This window comes from Oryx dammah, unplaced genomic scaffold (genome assembly GCF_014754425.2).
Source record: "Oryx dammah isolate SB20612 unplaced genomic scaffold, SCBI_Odam_1.1 HiC_scaffold_1, whole genome shotgun sequence".
Taxonomy (NCBI): domain Eukaryota; kingdom Metazoa; phylum Chordata; class Mammalia; order Artiodactyla; family Bovidae; genus Oryx; species Oryx dammah.
This window is the reverse complement of record NW_024070185.1, coordinates 105,416,620-105,436,172: the sequence shown is the minus strand read 5'-3', so window position 1 is coordinate 105,436,172 and position 19,553 is coordinate 105,416,620.

Genomic DNA, 19,553 nt, shown 5'->3' with positions numbered 1-19,553 from the left:
ATAATGAAAGTTAGTGAAAAATAGAAGCAATGGTAGAAGGAAAAAGGCTTAGAAACCATAGGCAAGCAACAAAGGGAATTTGAAGCAGGCAAAAAGCAGCATGTACTGGAAAATGCACTAGACTGAGGTTTGAATCCTGCCTTGCTAGTTGTGTGACCATAGGTAAGTTACTTCCTCTCCCTGAGTATCTTGCTCTCAGTATGAAAGTAATTATAGCATTGCCTATTTCTCCAAACCATTGTGTGGATAAATAACCTTAATTCAGGCTGCAAACTTTAATGCTGGTAGGATCTGAGCATGCTGAAGGCAGTTCTTGCATGGCCCTTTCTGCTCTGACATGACATGACCCCCTCCCTATATCTAAGGTGTTTGGCCACATTAGCATGGGTGAGTGCCTTTGGATGCAGTTCTCTGGAGGAGGTAACTCAGGAAAGGGGAGACATGCAAGGGACTGAGAGGAGCAGGCAGAGAAGTCATGAGCAGCACTGGGTCACAGAAAGGAGGCCCCTCTCACACACTCTAATGAATATGGACAGGGGTGTGATGTAAGGCAATTGGGATCTGTCTTCAGTGTTAATTAACCTTTCTCACCCTTACACTGCAACAGACAGTAGTAGTTATCTTACTCCCAAGAAGGGGATGTAATTAGAACAGATGGGGAAAATACAGATGAAAAGAAATAGAGCACTTATTCAACTCTAGGGGGTTCTCACCCAAGGGTTGTGTTTAGTGAAGGTGCGGATTTTTTTTTTTTTTTTTTACCTTAGAATCCAGGTGTTTTTCTCAAGCCCCTGAGGTAAGCCAGCTGTTATGTAGAGAAAAGGAAGAAAAATGAAGAGCCTGTTCAGAATAAAATCTTGTATTCATGTCAGTATTTCTAAAACCTCACAGGTTTTGGAATATAAAAGATACTAAACAGACAATTTAGATGAGTATATCCATGACATCTCCCTGTAAAAGGATAAAGTCTAGAAACCAAAGAGGACACCAAGAGGCCATAGGACCCTTGCATGCTAGAGCAGGAAGACCCTATAGAATCACCCAGAATTGTCTTATCAGTTGGACACTGAGATTCAGATAGAGAAAAAAATCTAACATAAAACCACACAGCTGATCAGTGACAAAGCTATATCTAGAATGCAAATTTGTACTTATTTATTACAATACAGTGATTCAATCCCCTCCATCATAACTACATTTTTTTTCATGTTTTTAAATTTTTACTTTATTTTACTTTACAATACTATATTGGTTTTGCCATACATTGACATGGATCCACCACGGGTGTATACAAGCTCCCAATCCTGAATCCCCCCCTCCCACCTCCCACCCCATATCATCTCTCTGGATCATCCCCATGCACCAGCCCCAAGCATCCTGTATCCTGTATCGAACATAGACTGGCACTTCGTTTCTTTTGTGCAATTAAGAAAGAAGCAATGACTGGACCTATAGAGATCAAAACTATGGATTGAGAATGATATAGGCAATTTAAACAAAATCAGATAAACTACATATTGGAGAAGAAGCTGTTTCAGTCTAGTTGTAGGCCAGCCCAGCTAGTGATGCTCAGCAACCAAGGGACTCCGAGGAATGGCTCTTCTAGAAACATGGTGTACACAAAGGACTTCTGAAGGCAATTAAGCACTTAAGGGTTCATTTGAAACTCTTTTCCCTCAAATTTATCAAGGTATAATTCACAATTAAAAATTGTATGTATTTAACGCTTGCAATTTGATGGTTTGATGCATGTATAAAATGTGACATAATCACCATAATTAAGCTCATTAAAATATCCATCATCTCACTTTCTTTTTTAAATGGTGAGAACTCTTAAGATTCCCACTCTTATCAGATTAACTATACATTATAGTATTGTGTAGGGGAGCAGAATTTGTGACCCCAAAATATGTCTCTTTGACACCAGGAATATTTTAAGCTGGTTATTTTTAAGTAATAGCAGATACCAGAGATCTGAAAACTGAGTCGAAGTTACCATTTTGTAAAAGACGTTTACATTTATAAAGGAATCTATTTGTAAAGGTGTCTCCCTCTCTGTATCAGGAAGAGAAAGATGAGTCAATCTCTAAAGAAGCTTATTAAAGTAGAAGACAAGGACATCAGTCTGCATATTGTGCTTTTCCTGGTAACTTCCCATCACTGACTCGCTAAACCAAAGATCATTTGTGTTTGGCTGAAGATGGTATTTAAAGTGAGGGCTTCTGCCACTTTGGAGAGTCAGCTTTCCTGGGTCTCTCAATATATACGCATAATTAAACTTTGTTATTCTCCCATTAATGTCTTGGTGGTTTAGTTGCTAAGTCGTGTCTGACTCTTTGCCATCCCTTGGACTGTAGCCTGCCAGGCTCCTCTGTCCATGGGATTCTCCAGGTGGGAATACTGGAGTCAGCTGCCATTTCCTTCTCCAGTTACTGTCTTCTGTCAATACAATTATTAGGCCAGCTAAAGAACTTAGTAGGATCTGAGCATGGTAAAGAATCTGCCTGCAATGTGGGAGACTAAGGATCAATCCCTGGATTGGGAAGTGAAGTGAAGTGAAGTTGCTCAGTCATGTCCGACTCTTTGCGACCCCGTGGACTGTAGCCTACCAGGCTCCTCCCTCCATGGGATTCTCCAGGCAAGAGTACTGGAGTGGGGTGCCATTTCCTTCTCCAGGGGATCTTCCCGACCCAGGGATTGAACCCGGGTCTCCAGCATTTCAGGCAGATGCTTTACCCTCTGAGCCACCAGGGAAGCCCTGGATTGGGAAGATCCCCTTAAAAAGGGAATGGCAACCCACTCCAGTATTCTTGCCTGGATAATTCCATGGACAGAGAAGCCTGGAAGGCTACAGTCTGTGGGGTCACAAAGAGTTGGACACAACTGAGTGATGAACATTTTCACTTTCTTTCAAACAACTCAGAAGGGTAGAGGAGGAAAACTTTTACTCCCTTGAAATTCTTAACCACAGTCACATTCTTGTGTATTAAATCTCCAGAATGTACTCATACCATTAAAGTAAAACTTTGTGCTCCTTGACTTACATCTCTTTTAAGGGAGAGGTTTCCTTGATGAGTCTGAATACCTTCACTGCAGTTATCTTCAGGGTCATAAAAGGTCCAGAGGACTTCTGTTTCTTTATGGAGATTTCCTTTCTGAAGAACCAAAACTGACCAAACAAAAACATCTTACCTGCTTTGCCTTGCTTGTTTATAGTATTAACCGGGCTTCCATGTTAGAGATTCTGTGGATGTTTTGATGTACGTTTATGGAACTACTTGCTTGGAAACACCCTTCTACTGGGAAGTGGCACCATGCCATAGGATAAGTGAAATGTTTCCCCTCCACTGGCCTAAGGAGGTTGGCAGTGAGCCCTTGGTGCATCAGGCCAATCAAAGTTCTAGGGGAATTTGCATCTCCTCTCCCCATTGTATCTGAGGCTCATCTGTAGCCTTTCCCTTTTCAACAGTTATTAAAAACTGTCTTGGATTCTGGAGATGTTAGTTTTCTTTAAGCTAGTTGATCTCTTTGCTCTCTCCGTCAACCAAAAGAAACCTGGTTATGATAAAGATAAGAATTAAAAAAAGAATTTTGATAGTTCCATTTATATATGAAATTTAAATCATATACAATCATAAGCAAACTTTATGTACATCTCTGAGTCTCTAATATCATCAGCTCATTTTATAAAGGGAATAGATAATCTCAGAAAAATCAAATGGCATTTCCAAGGTCACATAGTCAGGTAATATGAAATCTGTAATGTGAGTCTAAATCTGAATTTCTCTTTCCAGTACAATCTTCAGTCTACTCAGGGGAGCTTAAAGTTTATTAAAGGCGTATAAATGAAATTACATATAGAAAAGTCAAAAATAAAGAAAGCAAATGGCATACCTAAATTGCTATGAGATAAAGAAATCATTTCATCTATTAAGCATTCTAGCTAAGTCTTTTTTTTTTTTTCTGAGACCAATTCGAACATGAGGCAGTGAGATTGTCCCCACACAGCACCAAATAACTAATGCCAACTAGGTGCCCTGTAATTCAAATCAATTCTGACCATATCTACCCAGAAATAGCATCAGATTCCACATATTAAAGGCACAGTCCTACAAGACTGCTCTCCCCTAGAACCTGACCACCATGTCAGGTGATAATCACAAGCCTAGTTATTACTTGTATTATTTGACTGAACAACTGGCTCTTAGGCTGGTTCTGAAGGCCTCCTCCTAGGACTTCACATGTCAGTCAGAAACTCAGGTTGTTACTGGATTTTTGACTACCTACCTATAAACCAGAGAGGTTCCTATAACCCCCTCCTCAATTTGAAGGATGTGCTAGAGAGGCTTACAGAACTCAGAGAGACATTTTACTTACCAGATTGCTAGTTTATTATAAGAGGACATAACTCAGGAACAGCCAGGCCAAAGAGACGCACAGGGAAGAGCATGGAGAAAGGGACACAGAGCTTCCAGGCCTTCTTTCTTGATACATGTTACTCTCCTCTGTCTTTTTTAATTTTTTAATTAATATTTTGGTCAATTTATTAACTCTCTGAAGTCTCTCTCGCTCTCTCTTTTTTTTTTTTTTGGACCTCACCACAAGGCATGTGGGATCATAATTTCCCAACCAAGGATTGAACCCTTGCTCCCTGCAGTAGAAAGATGGATTCTTCACCACTGGATCACCAGGCAGATCTGTTCTCTCCAATCTTACTGTGTTCACCAGTTAGTAAGCTCTCTGTACTTTGGGGTTTTATGGAAGCTTCACTTGTTGTTGTTGTTTAGTTGCTAAGTTGTGTTTGACTCTTTTGTGACCCCATGGACTGTAGCCTGCCAGACTCCTCTCTCCATGGGATTTTCCAGGCAAGAATACTGGAGTGGGTTGTCATTTCCTTCTCCAGAGAATCTTCCTAACCCAGGGATTGACCCTACATCTAGTGCTTGGCAGATGGATTCTTTACCACTGAGCCACCTGGAAAGCCCAGGGAGGCTTCATTACCTATGTAAGATTGATGAAACCATTGGCCATTGGTGACTGACTCAGTCTCTAGCCTCTCCCCTCCCTGGAGGTCAGGGGGTTGGGCTGAAAGTTCTAACTTTCTCAACACAAGATCGGGTCCCCAGCCAACCAGATCAATTCTAACTGTCTTTCCAAAAGTCACCTCATTCACAGAAGAAACAATTTCTTTATTGCTCTCATCACTTAGGAAATGTCAGAGGTTTTAGAAGCTCTAGGTCAACAATGGGACAAAGACCAAATACACAAAAGCAAAGTGAGTGAAAATGCAAAAATGTGGCAGGGATTTAACATTCATGGAGCAGTGAGATGGGACTGTGACCAGAAAGATATTTAAGGACCCTGTTACTGGAGTTCTTAAAGTAGTCTAAGGAATTTGGCCCTTATTTCATTAGCATTGAGCACACAATGGGAGGCTTGAGAAAAAGAGGCAGTCTTCACCAACTGTAGGTTGGATTAGAAATGGGAAGAGATGGTGGTGTGTTGGTAAGTGAAATATGGTAATGATCGTCTTTCCTCCAGGACTTCCAGTTTCTGTGTCAGAATGGAAGGGTGTGCTTTATGTCCAGACTGGGAACTCGAAGTGCATACCCACTCTTTCAAAATTTTAGCTGTTTGATCACATGAGCAGCATATCTCTTATTGTTAAACCATTTATCTTATTTTAATCCCAAGTCTGAGGCACATCTCAGAAACCAACTATTCACAGGTCCTCCCAGTTCACCGAGGGTGATACTCGGATTGTGTTTTAAGACTGCTGTGGGTACCATCTACTGTATTTATGCTACAACTCTCTTTTCTGCTAAATAGAATAAGTTCTTCCTACTCCTTTATAGTCTTACAGCCCAGCTTTTGTCTTTATTTTTCTCTTGCATTGCTCTAGAGGGAGAGATAAGAAGTTTTCTATTCAGAATAGTTTTGTAAATGTAGCTTTTGCAAATTGGGATTGTTTCATTATGCCAACATTCTCAAATGTTATTCATGTAGAATAACTTTCCATGTTCTCTTTTTAAAAGGAAAGTTAGAAAACAGTTGAAAACACTTTTTACCTAAATTGTTGGTGTTCGAATTCCTAGGAAAATTTAAGAGGACAACAGGGAGTGAAAAATCCAGATTCCCTTTTCAAAAAAAAGGGACCCCTCCCCCGCCCCCCGCCACACGCACACATGCTTTTCTTGCATCTACTGTGTCATCTGAATTCCTGGCTCTTTGTTACAGCTCCTTTTACATGCTTGCTACACTGATTAAATAGTAAACCCATTAAAGCCCAATGCTACATTTTACTGAACTGGATCTCATTTTAGAGGAGTTGTCTGGCTCATAATGATTCTTTCTTCTCTGGGAACTGTTAGGTGTGAGCCCCAATTGCCTTGTGTGCAGTATCTGTCTGCACACCTCTGGCCACAGCAATTTAATCCTGAAGTGAAGAGCTGACTCAGTTGGAATAGTCAGAGTTTCTCTTACGGAAAATTGTGATCTCAAAAGGAGAGACAGATGACCCATATTGATGATAGTATCAAAGAGAAAACTGGGCTCCTTTTCCCTAGGTCCTCTGAACTTCCTTGCTCCCCACTTCTACAGAGTCTTAGTCATTCAGCTCTGGATTTAAGGAGATACCCAATATTCTTTTTTTTTAATTTATTTTTTATTTTACTTTACAATTCTGTATTGGTTTTGCCATACATTGACATGAATCCACCATGGCTGTACATGCGTTCAAAATCCCCACTCTTTAAAGTTAGTTTAAATTGGTTTCTGAGACTCTAATAGCAAGGATCACATCTAATTGTGTTTTTCATTGTCTCTTCTGTAACAGAGATCTCAGAAATTTACACATATTAATGTTCAAGATGTAAGTTAAATGTTGGAGAAGGAAATGGCAACCTACTCTATTATTCTTGCCTGGAAAATCCCCATGGACAGGAGAGCCCTGATGGGCCACAGTCCATGGGGTCGCAAAAGACTTAATGATTAAACAACAAACAACATGAGTTAAATGCATCAACTCAAAAGCATTGACACATTGGCTTTTTAGTCAAGGTCAGACACAGGAATGGAAAGTCAAGCAAGAACTGTGCTGGTTATAGCTCTTTTATTAAACCACAGCCTTACCGTGGACTGGCCACTTTCTTAGACCATTTCTGTTTGGGCATTTCAAATGAGGAGATGATACCACATGACCTTTTAGTTTGCTCCCAGACCCAGTTCCAAACTCTTGCCCCATATTACTTCACTAAGAAAAGTTACAAGGCTTGATATCAGTGCAGAACTCTTTGGGTGACAAGATGTGTCGTGCCCTCATTTATCTTCGTGTTCACCTCCATATGTGCAGGTCTCCATAAACAACATGGGAGCCAATTATTTGTAAGTTTTTTATATGGTAACATCAGAGCTGGGATTGAATCCAGATCCTGCAGCTTCTACTTCAGTGTACTTTCCTTCATCCCGTGCTGCCACTTTGCTCCAGTACCACATGTGGAAACATCTGTCCAACAGTCACCCAGACAGCCTTTCCAGATCACCCTCATTAGTCAAAATGCTTCCGAAAGAGGCAGTCCTTGCCAGTGATGCTTAAGTTACCATTATTATTACAATTTTAGGAAACACATACTTTGATGAAAATCTTGATAAGGAGGAGATGGTACTTGGAGCAAAATTGGCTTTAAGTGGTCAGAACTGTCCTCTGTCATGTTGAAGGGGACTCTTTCTGTAGCACATACTAGCAAAGGGCAGTTTTTCCGAACTCAGAGAGTGAATGTTTGATCTTGGATGCTAGAAAGCGATGGCAGTGGAATCAGGAAATGTTGGATCTCCCCAGAGAAGACTGAGGTATTACAGAGTCACTCAGATGCCTGAAAGTGCCTTCATTTCCCTGAACTTGGATTACTCACTCACTGTTTTTTCCGCTGTGTTCCAGGAACAGCTAGGGACTTTTGCAGGATCTCAGAAGGCACTTTGCAGTAGCCAGTGTAAAGAAAAGGGTACATGGAAAAGTCTTGAAGGAACCTCCTCTCCTACTTCAATCAGAACAGCTCTGCTTTGCTATCATACTCACTATATTCTCTTAACAACATTATTTAGGGGTAAAAGTGAAAGCTTCTAAACAGCTCTGCCTTAAAATTCTGAAAACAGAGTCTCTCCCCTTTTCTCTATCTTCCTCCCCCTCTTTCCACCCTTCCTTCCTCCTTTTCTGAATCTTTATCTTAAATGGGTAAAACTAAGGGAATTGTACACATCCTGACTAATGCCTCTCCACCAAGGGTTTTGAACAAAGCAATGATTTTCTTTCCTGAAAAACAGATTGGATTCATGCATTTCCAATTATGATTGACTTTGTCACTATAATTTTTCACCATAAGTTTATCAAGTCAAAATTAACACCTTTAAATATGAACCCGATTTCTCTCTCTGACAAACCAGTTTTTCAACAAACCAGCTGAGGCTCAGTAGAAGGCAGTTTTTATTTTTTATCTTTCTAATTAGCCAGCATCAAAATCTTAAAGTTATAGTTGACCCATCTCTTAACCTTAAATGCTGCATATGGTTATTCACCTACCCATCCCAACATTGCTTGTTTTTTTGAGGGGCGGTGGATTTCATACACATTTGCTTCTTGGTTTCAGTTTCTGTTCTTATAATCCTAATTGAGAGAAGCACCTTATTGGATGCTGAGGTTACTCCAGCAGTTTCCCAGGTACCTGTTACTATGTACAACCATTCTAAATCTCTTACTCCTTCACACAGTCAAATCCTCGTGGCCAGATTAATCTTTCCAGAATGCTGCTCCTGATAAGAAGTCAATAGGGCTTTATAAATCCAATACTTCTGGATTAGATTTTAAATCCCTCCATACTATCCCCATCTTGCATATCTACATATGTGATCCAGTCTTCTCTAATACAAAGAATTAACTCTGGAATATCGATTCCTTTGCTGTGTCAGGAACATATATAGTATTTGGATTCAAATAGACATAATCTGATTTGGAATTCTAACTGTTGTGTTCGGTAGAATACTTGAGTTTTTTCAAGTATAAAATGGAGAATGTGACACCCACAAAACTTTCCTTTGCTGGGATACAGGGAGAACTAAATACCACGAGTAACGGATCAATTATACAAGAATTAATTAATATAAAGGTAGAAGCCTTTAAGGCACACCCTCTAATGTACAAGGGAGGATTTCACATTTCCACGTTGTAATATTGCTGCACCTGTCTAAACCACAGGTGGAAGAAGTCAGCACACTACATTAATTGAAGCAATTTCAATACTTATCTCCCATTTATGTGATTCTGTCAAAATAACATGTGTCTTCAGAGCATACTCCTTAATTTTAAAGTTTCAGTTGTTGGTTTTTATTTATGCACTTATCACTTCTATATCACCCTCTCCAACTATAATGCCTCTCTTCCATTTCAGACGTATTTTCATTTGCCCATCCCAAGGGTTTTTCTTCAGTCAAACTCATTGTTTTGCCTTGAAAAAATTGCTCTCCTGGGTTATCTTTGCAGCAGGATTCACATTTCATAAAATCTCTGAACCAGATTTCTTGGACTTATCAGTGACTCTGCACTGGTGAACATTTAGGCAGAAAAACATATTCCATATCAGATTTCTTTGTCTCTTTGTTTGGCCTCTCCACATGTGGCTTGTGGGATCTTAGTTCCCTGACCAGGGATTGAACTTGGGCCTTGGCAGTAAAACCTCTGAGTTCTAACCCCTGGACTGCCAGGGAATTCCCCATACCAAGTATTTTTCAGAGAGATTTAATATTAGGTCACTTCAGTTGCTCAGTCGTGTCCAGCTCTTTGCAACCCCATGGACTGCAGCATGCCAGGCCTCCCTGTCCATCACCAACACCCAGAGTTTACTCATACTCATGTCCATTGAGTCGCTGATACCATTCAACCATCTCATTGTCTGTCACCCCCTTCTCCTCCTGCCCCCGATCCCTCTCAGCACCATAGTCTTTTCCAATGAGTCAACTCTTCACATCAGGTGGCCAAAGTATTGGAGTTTCAGCTTCAACATCAGTTCTTCCAAACACCCAGGACTGGTCTCCTTTAGGATTGGCTGGTTGGATCTCCTTGCAGTCCAAGGGACTCTCAAGAGTCTTCTCCAACACCACAGTTCAAAAGCATCAATTCTTCAATGCTCAGCTTTCTTTATAGTCTAACTCTCACACCCATACATGGCCACTGGAAAAACCATAGCCTCGACTAGACGGAGCTAGGGAATTAATTATAGAAGTGTTGAGGAGCTGGTGGGAGGGACAGAGGCAGAGAAAAGAATTAAAGGCTAGAAATCGGCTGTTATCCCTAGGACTAGCAGAAGAAAGAGAAGAATTTGGGATGGTTATAATCTCCACCCTCAGTCAGAAGATGCTCCACAGGCCCTGGGCTCCTGCCGAGGAGATGGGGAATGGTAATCTCTGATGGTGCCTTTGAGATGGTGCAGTGTGAATGCTCAAAGAAGCTGTCCTGGGAACCAGTTTTGCTGTCAGGTAAAGTGTCATTTCTGGATCATTGCTGGTGAGAACAGGAAGCAAAATAAGAAGGATCATGTCTCTTCACCTTGTCTCCTGCCTTCTCTGTAATCCTTAAGTCTCAGAACTTCCAGGAAACTGGATATCAGAAAAAAAAAAAATGTAATTTACAAGTTCAGACCCAGCATCAGTGAAAAGGAATAAAATGTGGATTTTGAACTCAGAGTAGTAACATTCATATCCAAATGATCACCATGTCCTGAAGATTCTCCCTGTGACACGTACTAGAAAGCCTCACTTCCTCATTTCCTACAGTCCCATCCCGGTACAGGCTCTCATCTCTTGTCCAGACTGTCCAAATAGTCTGCTAATATGTGTCTCTATCTATTTTCTTCCTCAAATTCATATTTCACACCTACACTCTAGTTACTTTCCAACAAACAACCGTGACCATGTTACAGCCTGCTTGGAAATCTTTCAAAATCTCTTACAATTCCTACACTGTACTGACACATTTCACTCTGAAGAATCTGAAATATACTTTGCTCCATCTCAACTCAAAGAACTCTTCTAGAAAGATTTGTGCCATCTGCAACAAAAAAGAATTTTCCCCACAAACCTTAGTAATGTTCTCTATTCTGACTTTCAATATTCACTGAGTATCTGTTATATGCCAGATATAAAAAAAATTCATATTCTCATTTGAGAGTTCGCTACCCTTACTAAAGTATAAATGTCTCAAGACTGAGTTCTATGCTCATTTTTTTGTACCTGCAGTACTCTCTAGAGCAGAGGTCCCCAACTTTTTGGCACCAGGGACCAGTTTTGTGAAAGACAATTTTTCCAGGGATGTGGGTGTGGGGATGGATTTGGTATGGTTCTCATAAGGAGCACAGAACCTAGATCCTTAGTGTGCATAGCTCACAGTAGGATTCACCCTCCTATGAGAATCGAATGCTGCCACTGATTTTTCAGGAGGCAGAGCTCAGGTGGTGATGGCAGTGATGGGGAGTGGCGGTAAGTACAGATGAAGCTTTGCTCACTCGCCTGCTGTCCACCTCCCGCTGTGTGGCCTGAAAAGTTCCTAACAGGCCATAGGCTGGTACCAATTCGTGGCCCAGGGTTTGGGGACCCCTGCTCTAGAGAACCTGGGATGTAGTAGATGCCATGCATGCTAAGTTGCTTCAGTCGTGTCCGGCTCTTTGTGACCCCATGGACTGTAGCCCACCAGACTCCTCTGTCCATGGGATTCTTCAGGCAAGAGCACTGGAGTGGGTTGCCATGCCCTCCTCCAGGGGGTCTTCCCGACCCAGGGAGAACCCTCATCTCTTATGTCTCCTGCATTGCAGACAGGTTCTTCTAGTGCCCGCAGATGCTATAAGCTATTTATTGAGTGAATGAATGATAAATACCTATACTAAGAATCAAGCTAGTTACGTGTGTGTGTGTGTGTGTGTGTGTGTGTGTGTGTTTTGTCCTGATCCTGATGGATGGGTTTGTATGTTTTGTCCAGACACAAGTTTCCAAAAGAACTGAATCAATACTCTAAAGAGCAGGCCTGAGTCTGGCAGTACATGCGTGGTCAGGGCCAGGGGCAGGCAGTTGGGCAGACACAACACCTGTTGAAGAGTTTTAGCTTGAATTACACCAACGCCAATAAGTTCTGGGAGAAAAGTGACGTTAAAGCCAGAGGGTGGTCTACTGGGGTAGTCATTCCTGTTACTCTTCCCCCCTCTTCTCAGAAACCTGAAGTTAGTTCTTCCCTCCCTGTAGCCCCTGCCTCCTCTCCACTTCCAGTGCCTCATTTTTAAACGCCACTGTTTTGGAGAAACGTAGTGCTGTTCCAGCTGCAGGCACTAAATCATTGCTGTACTTTGGACGTGTGCTGCAGAAGGGAGTCCTGTGATGAATGGGGCTGTCCATATTTACATTGGGTGTGCAGCGGCTGTGGGGATCGTCCCCCACAATGAGTATTCTGGGCAAGCTTGGCTTGTCCCCACCCCAGTACCACCTCCCCCAGCCCCTCTTCGCGCAGTGACAGTGACTGATTGGCCACTTCTAGGGAGAACTGCCCTTTTGAACAAAGGGGCCGCAATGCCCCCTCTTGTCTAAGTACACGCACACACGAGCTCACGCGGCTCACACACACACAGCACCTCACTCTCAGTCTGTCAGTGCCGCATTCTTTGTGGCGCGTTCGTATTTTCCTGGGTAACCTTGCAAACAACAAAACTGCTCAAGTGGAGGCAGATGATGCAAATGGAGCAATTTATGTCTTTAAAAAAAAAAATCTCCTGATGGGCTTTCAGAGACATACAGCATTGGTCATCCCCAGACTTATTGCTCAAGGCAAATTGTGTCAAATACAGGTCACGTTAAAGCCCCATGTAACCAAGGCTTTTTGCCTGTAGGCAATCCGCCTTTCCGACTGTGTTGTCTTGAGTTCTAGCAACAAAGAGAGAAAGAAAAGAGGGAAAGGGGAATACAGATGGCAAAGATATATCAAGTCTATGCGATTCTTTATAAGGCATATCATCCCCATTTACTCTCCAGTCTGAAGGACAGGCACCCGTGTGTGTGTGTGTGTGTGTGTGTGTGTGTGTGTGTGTGTAAAGAGATATTATGGGTTTAGTATCAGAAAAGCTGAGCAGTTTGCACTAATTCCATTAGCCAGCATCATTTAGATGCAGAGCATACATCTGCTTTTTAAGCTTTTAATCTTGTATCATTTTAATTTCACTATTTGCCATGTGATCTAAACCTGAGAAAGATTGCCATCCAGCCATGTGTCTTTTATAAAACTCCTTTGGGCCTAAGAATTCTTATAAATTCTGATAACTAGGCATTAAGATAGAGCTCATCGTCATGACCTTAGTGATCCCATGGGTAAATCCAGTGTTTTGTTCCAACCTTTATGTTATCTCTGAGCAGGTAACCAAACAATTACTTGTGTTGATGAGAATGACTCCAAGTTTTCATATGACTTATCACAAATTTTAAAATTTCTTTTAGAACATGAGTGAATTGTTACTCTTATGTTTCTCTTTCATGTTTTAACCTGTTCAGGGACACTTCCTGTGATACAGAGCAAAGCAGCTACACAATCTATTATAGTTGTTCCCAAACTCTACTCCATAAAGCCCTTGTGGGTCACTGAGGCCTTGCAGGGTTCCAAGGCAACCCGGAGCAAAAGGGAAGGGAAGATTGAATTGACGGAACAGCTCCCCAATCCTCCGATGTGCCCACAGAACATTTTATTTGAACAAAATGTTCCAAATCTAACCAAAAAGAAAAAGCTAAAAACCATTTAGTAGATTTAGGTTTCAGTTCTGTACTAGAATTTTGTTCTTGAGCAAATAATTGTAGTCCCCTGAGCCTCCTTTTCCAGCAGAAAAAGGAAGATGGCAGTAATCCTCACATCAGAGAGCTGACGCAAAGGATCCAGTATTAAAAGATCTTGGAGAAACTCTACTTTATAAACCATTACAGAAGCTAAGCAGATTTAACTGTTGTTAACTCTGTTCCCAGACAACCTCTCTTCCTCCTTCATCCTACCACCACCACCCCAAAGACTGTCAGGACCTAATCTGGGTCTCTGTGCGGCAGCCACATCCACCCACTAGATTCAGTCTATGCCTGCAGCCCTATCGATTCCAAAACTTAGTCACACACCAAAGAAGACAGAGTAAGAGAGTAATCACGGACCCAGGGGGCAGGTTCCAATCCTACCCTTTATTTATTGTGTGATCTTAAATAAGTTTCCTAACCCTGAAAACACTTTTCTCATGTGTGAAAATAGAACTCATCTGCACAAAATTATAAGGACTATGTGTTAGAATGAATCCAAAGAGTTTGGTTGAAAGTAATGATTTCATAAATTGTCTTTGCAGTTGTTTTTATTAATTTCTTTTGGTAGCAGCTGTGAGACAAGAAGCTAGGCAATGTGATTAAGATGCAAACAAAAGTCAAGCCCTGAAACAAGGGGGATGTGGAGGGCTTCCGTCATCCAGTGGCTTTGGGTTAGGTGTGCTTTTGTGTGGCAGGATTTTTCATGCTTTAATATTAGAGATATCACAGGAGGATGTTTTGTGCAGTGTCTTTCAAATCCACTTGATCTTGAAACTCATATCTTCCAAGTATTTCTTGAGTGGTAGTGTCCTGTAGAATTCTCTGTGTCATAATAGATGTGTCTATATCTGCTCTACTCTATATGGTAACCGTTAGTTATAGGTGGCAGTTGAGCCCTGTTTAATGTGACTAAGAAACTGAGTGTAAATTGTATTCAGGTTAATTCATTTCTAATTTAAATTCCAATAGCCACATGTGTCTAGAAGCCACACATTGGACATACAGATCTAGAAACTAGGAAACACACTTTGGAAAATGCTGCAATGGTCTAACAGCTGGGCTGACTACCAGAAGCCAGCAGGGCCCGAGAAAGCAGAGTGAAGTGGGCAGAAGATCTGCTTGCTTTTGCTCAGGGAAGGAAATGTCATGAATAACAGCTGTTCACCTAGGTGGGTTTACTGAGAAGTTAATGAGGCTTAAGTTTCAGGGCTGCTCCCTTGCACAGGTCCATCTAAGGTCTGGGGAGTTTTTCACATGGTCATATATTATAGTAAAATATGTTAGCCATAATTGATTAAAACAGCTCTTTCTACTGTAACTCCCATTATGTAATGTTTTCTCTCCTGTGGGTTGGTGACTGTTAGCTGTAAACATTTTGGAGTCTGGGTAATGGAAAGTTGAGATGTGGTAAGATAAATATATTTACATGATTCAGAGTCACTTTTGTGGGTATGTTATCTCAAGTCATCCTAGTATAGGAATGGCTTTCAGTAATATTCCTAATGCTGTAATCTCAAAAAGCTTGTAAAAAGATCTTGAAAGCTTTAAAATTTTACAGCTCATATATGAAACAAATTTTCTGAAGATTTTCACAAATTTGACCACATTCTTAAAAATTTACATGGCATTAGAATAATTAGTGATACTCAAACTTCTCTAAATTATCTTTAATGGAAACAAATTGTAAACAACATCATTAGAGAAAAGATCAAATTACCTTTTATTTTCTCTTTAAAGACTATTACAAAAGCATTGTCATAGAAAGACATGATCAAATAAAGCCAAAAGAAAAATATCTAAGGAAAAAATATTAAAGAAATATGTCAGAAATTTATTTTTTTAATTACATTTTTTTCTGGATTGGTGGTGGTGGTTTAGCCATTAAGTCGTGTCTGAATCATGTGATCCCATGGACTGTGACCCACCAGGCTTCTCTGTCCATGGGATTTCTCAGGCAAGAATACTGGAGTGGGTTACCATTTTCTTCTTCAGGAGATCTTCCTGACCCAGGCATCAAACCTCAGTCTCCTGTATGGCAGGAAGTTTCTGTACTGACTGAGTCACATTAGGAGACTTGAAATAATTGAGTTTATTATGAATTCTTTTCTAGTTAAACATAAGTTTTAGCTCTTTATTTTCTGTTTGTAATTTTGTTTTCTTGTTTTAAAGCAACCCCTGTGATTCTATAATATTTTCATATCTACAAAATCTACATACGTCTACAGATGCCATTTTTAAAAAATCCTTGTCATATGCCAAGCGTCATTTAGAGCATATTGCATGAGTTATCTTGACTCTTTCCACTAACCCTATAGAAGAGATCTTATTATATCTCAGTTTTCAAGATGAATAACTGATAGTAGATTTTGCATAAATTTACAGATCTTGTAATTTGAAGAACTGGAACTCAAATCTAAAAAGACTCCTGGTTCAGAAGCAGAAAGTAGCAGCAAGCTATGGCTTCTGTTAGAACTACTAGGGGGAAAAAAAATACCCAAATTACAAAAGTAACATATCTTTAAATAGTGATCAGAAACATATGGAAAGTAAAGAATATAGAAGCATTGAATTCCAGAGCAAAAAGCCTTTCCTAAGCCAGTAGAATCACTGCTTCCTTCCTGGGGCTGGGGGGGTGGGAGGCAGCATTTCTTCACTTTCGGGACTGGCAGAAGATGAAGCTTGCAGGAAACAGAGACTCTTTTGAGGGAAGAGAAACCCAGAGGAACTTTTGACAGCTGCGCAGGCTTAGAATCAAGAGGCGCTGCAAACGCCCCGCAGGATCTGCTGAATGCTGCAGTGGGAAACGGAGGCAGGGTGGCAGCTCGTGGAAACCAGAGTGGACTCCACACAGTGTTGCAGTGCCTGAGTGTGTATTCGTGTTTGTTTTCTGTTCATCCTAACTGCTGCATTATAATCTACTGTATGATCATTCTGTTCTTCAGTCGCTAAGTCGTGATTATATGACCATATATCCTTTTCCACCTTAGTTTCTAGGAGCATATGGATCGGCTGTGACTTTTGATCATCACAATACTGTCACCATGCACTTTAAACTGCATGTCTTTGGTGGGCACATTTCTGTGGGGAATGTACCCAGGTGTGAAATTGCTGAGTCATAGGGAGATGCATATAGTCAAGCCACCATATACCAGGAGGGACCAAGCTTTAATTGTTTTAACTTTATTATAGATTATTCAGCTTCACTGAGGCACAGCTAAATTACAACTATAACACTGACCTCGTTACCATATATGTAAATCTATATTCATTTATCTTTCTTTTATTTTATCTATGAGGAGACAAACAGATAGGGGGAGTTCATGTGGGAAAAAAGAATATAGAGGAGAAAATATAGAAACCAGAGAAAAGAGAAATTCAAAGAAAGGAAGAAAGTGAGGGAGGGAGGAAGAAAGGAAGAAAGAGGAAAAAGAAACAAAAAGAGAGATGAAGATAGAGATCTTGTTAACAGAAGAAAGAGAATCAGTAGAGACAGAGGTTTTGAACTGCATTAATACATACTTATGTGTGCATTTTTTAAAAAATCAAAGCAGAAAAACTTATTTCCGAAAAGATACCTTTGTCTACTTTGGTTTTTTTTTTTCATAAATTAGTTGATGCTTTTGATGTACTGAACATGTTCTTTTAAGTGTGTTGACAGTAAAAGTGAATGTGCATTTGAAATAATTCTTTATTTCAAGTATTAGAAGTAAACAAGATGTCAGAGTCTCTGCAAGACAGGAGGAGAGGAGAACAAGGAAGGCAGAGAGCAATCTATGCATATATAGGAAAGAAAAGAGTTTACAGATCAGGGTGGAGGCAGGGTGTGCACTCCTGTGTTGGATGGTAAAAGCTGAAACCCCAATCCATATCCTCCTTTGCAATGTGACTTACATTGCAACGCATATATCAAAATAACTTCCTTTTAATTCTTCTCCAGTTCGACTCTTGCTCTGTGGTCTCAAGCTGCTCTTTGTTCAATCCTAGAATACCAGAGCCCAGAGAAAATTGTGAAGATTATTAATTCTAAGATTTCAATATTCTGAGACTTTGCATGTGAGAAAGGCTGAATCCTCCTAAAAGGAACACAACTTTCCCAGGGAGGCCACAGACATGGTCTCTGATCTCCTGTCCACCCCTGCATTCCTCTGGCATTCCTCCAATGGGCTCTGCTATTGGGGCAGTATATCTTCCCAATAGGAGATATATATATATATATATATATATATATATATATATATATATATATGTATGTATTTAACCTTCTATTCTCCTCCTGGTCCTATGTGATAAATACTCTTAAAGAGTGAGGCAGAGCCACATGTATTTGTTGCTTTTATTTATTGGAAGGAATTATCTGAAATTCAGACTACAAAGATAATCAAATAGAATTATAAAATCAAAGTAGAGTTATATTTTAAAAGATGCAAATGGATGAGAGATATGTAGTCTTCATGTTAGAATAACTGAGTCTCAAAGAGTTCAAATGTGAGAAGTAAAAACTGGGTTAGAATTCAAGTCATTTTACTTTCAAGCAATTTAGCATAAAACTCAATCTCTGCTATGAGTAAAGGATAATTCTGGTGCACCAGAGATTACCGGCTTCTACCCTCAAAGAGTTTAGAAGATATGAGCCAGGTTCCCTACATATGGAACTTTTAGTGGAAGTCTTATTTGATTCAGAGATTCAGTAAGAACATCAACGTGCCTTCTGTGTGTGTGTGTGTGTGTGTGTGTGTGTGTGTGTGTGTGTGTTGTGAGATGGGAAGATGGCAAAGAGGATGCAACGGTGAGTGAGATAGTGTTTATGATCTGGTGGGGAAACAAAGAAGGGCAAAAACAGCTTTTGAGAGAGAAGCAGAGACTAGAAAGAGAGAAAACAAGAAAAGGGATGATTAAGGAGATCTATGTAAGTAAGTGGAGGGTAACAATCGCGTGGTTTCTTGGAGGTAGAGACCGGGAAATAGAGGAGCAAAATAAGATGCTTTTAGAAGGGAAAACTCAAGCATTTTAAGAAGTAGTATAGATTGATGAGGACAGAGGATCCAAATTTGCTCCCTTCCTCACTGATTCCATGTTACTATGCTGTGTGCACACACAGATAAAGCAGTCTCTTTTTCACTCCCTTCTCTGTGGGTTTCGTTTCTAGTCACACTCTCAGCTGGTTAATTCTCTTCTCTCTGAGATCAGAGATTAGATACAGTCTGGATTTATTGCTGGAAGACAGAAAAAGAACTATTCCTATCAAGGATTCAAATGATTGAATATCCCACCACAGAAACACTTTTAACTTTCCATATAGTAGAATTTCGCTTGCCTTCAGATACCAGGGCTGGTATTACCCCAAGGCTCTGAGTCATGGGAAGAAAGACAGAAAGCAGAGAATAGAGACAGCAAAGAGATAAAGACCAGGAATGAGAAACAGGAATGGTTTTTTTAAACAGGGCAGGAAGAGGCTGTAAGAGGGAAAGAGCGAAGACAAGGACAGAAAAGAGAACAAGGAGGAAGACGTGGGTAGCATTGAAGAGGCACTGCTTCTGATAGCTTCAAACTGAAACTGAGGCAATTAAACCAAATATTGGAACAAAAGCAAAGAGGAGAAGGGAAAATGGTGTTAAACATTTTTCCTAATCCACTCCCTCTATCCTTTTACCCTTGATTTTCAATTTCACATCTAAGGACTCTCCATTCCTTATATTACA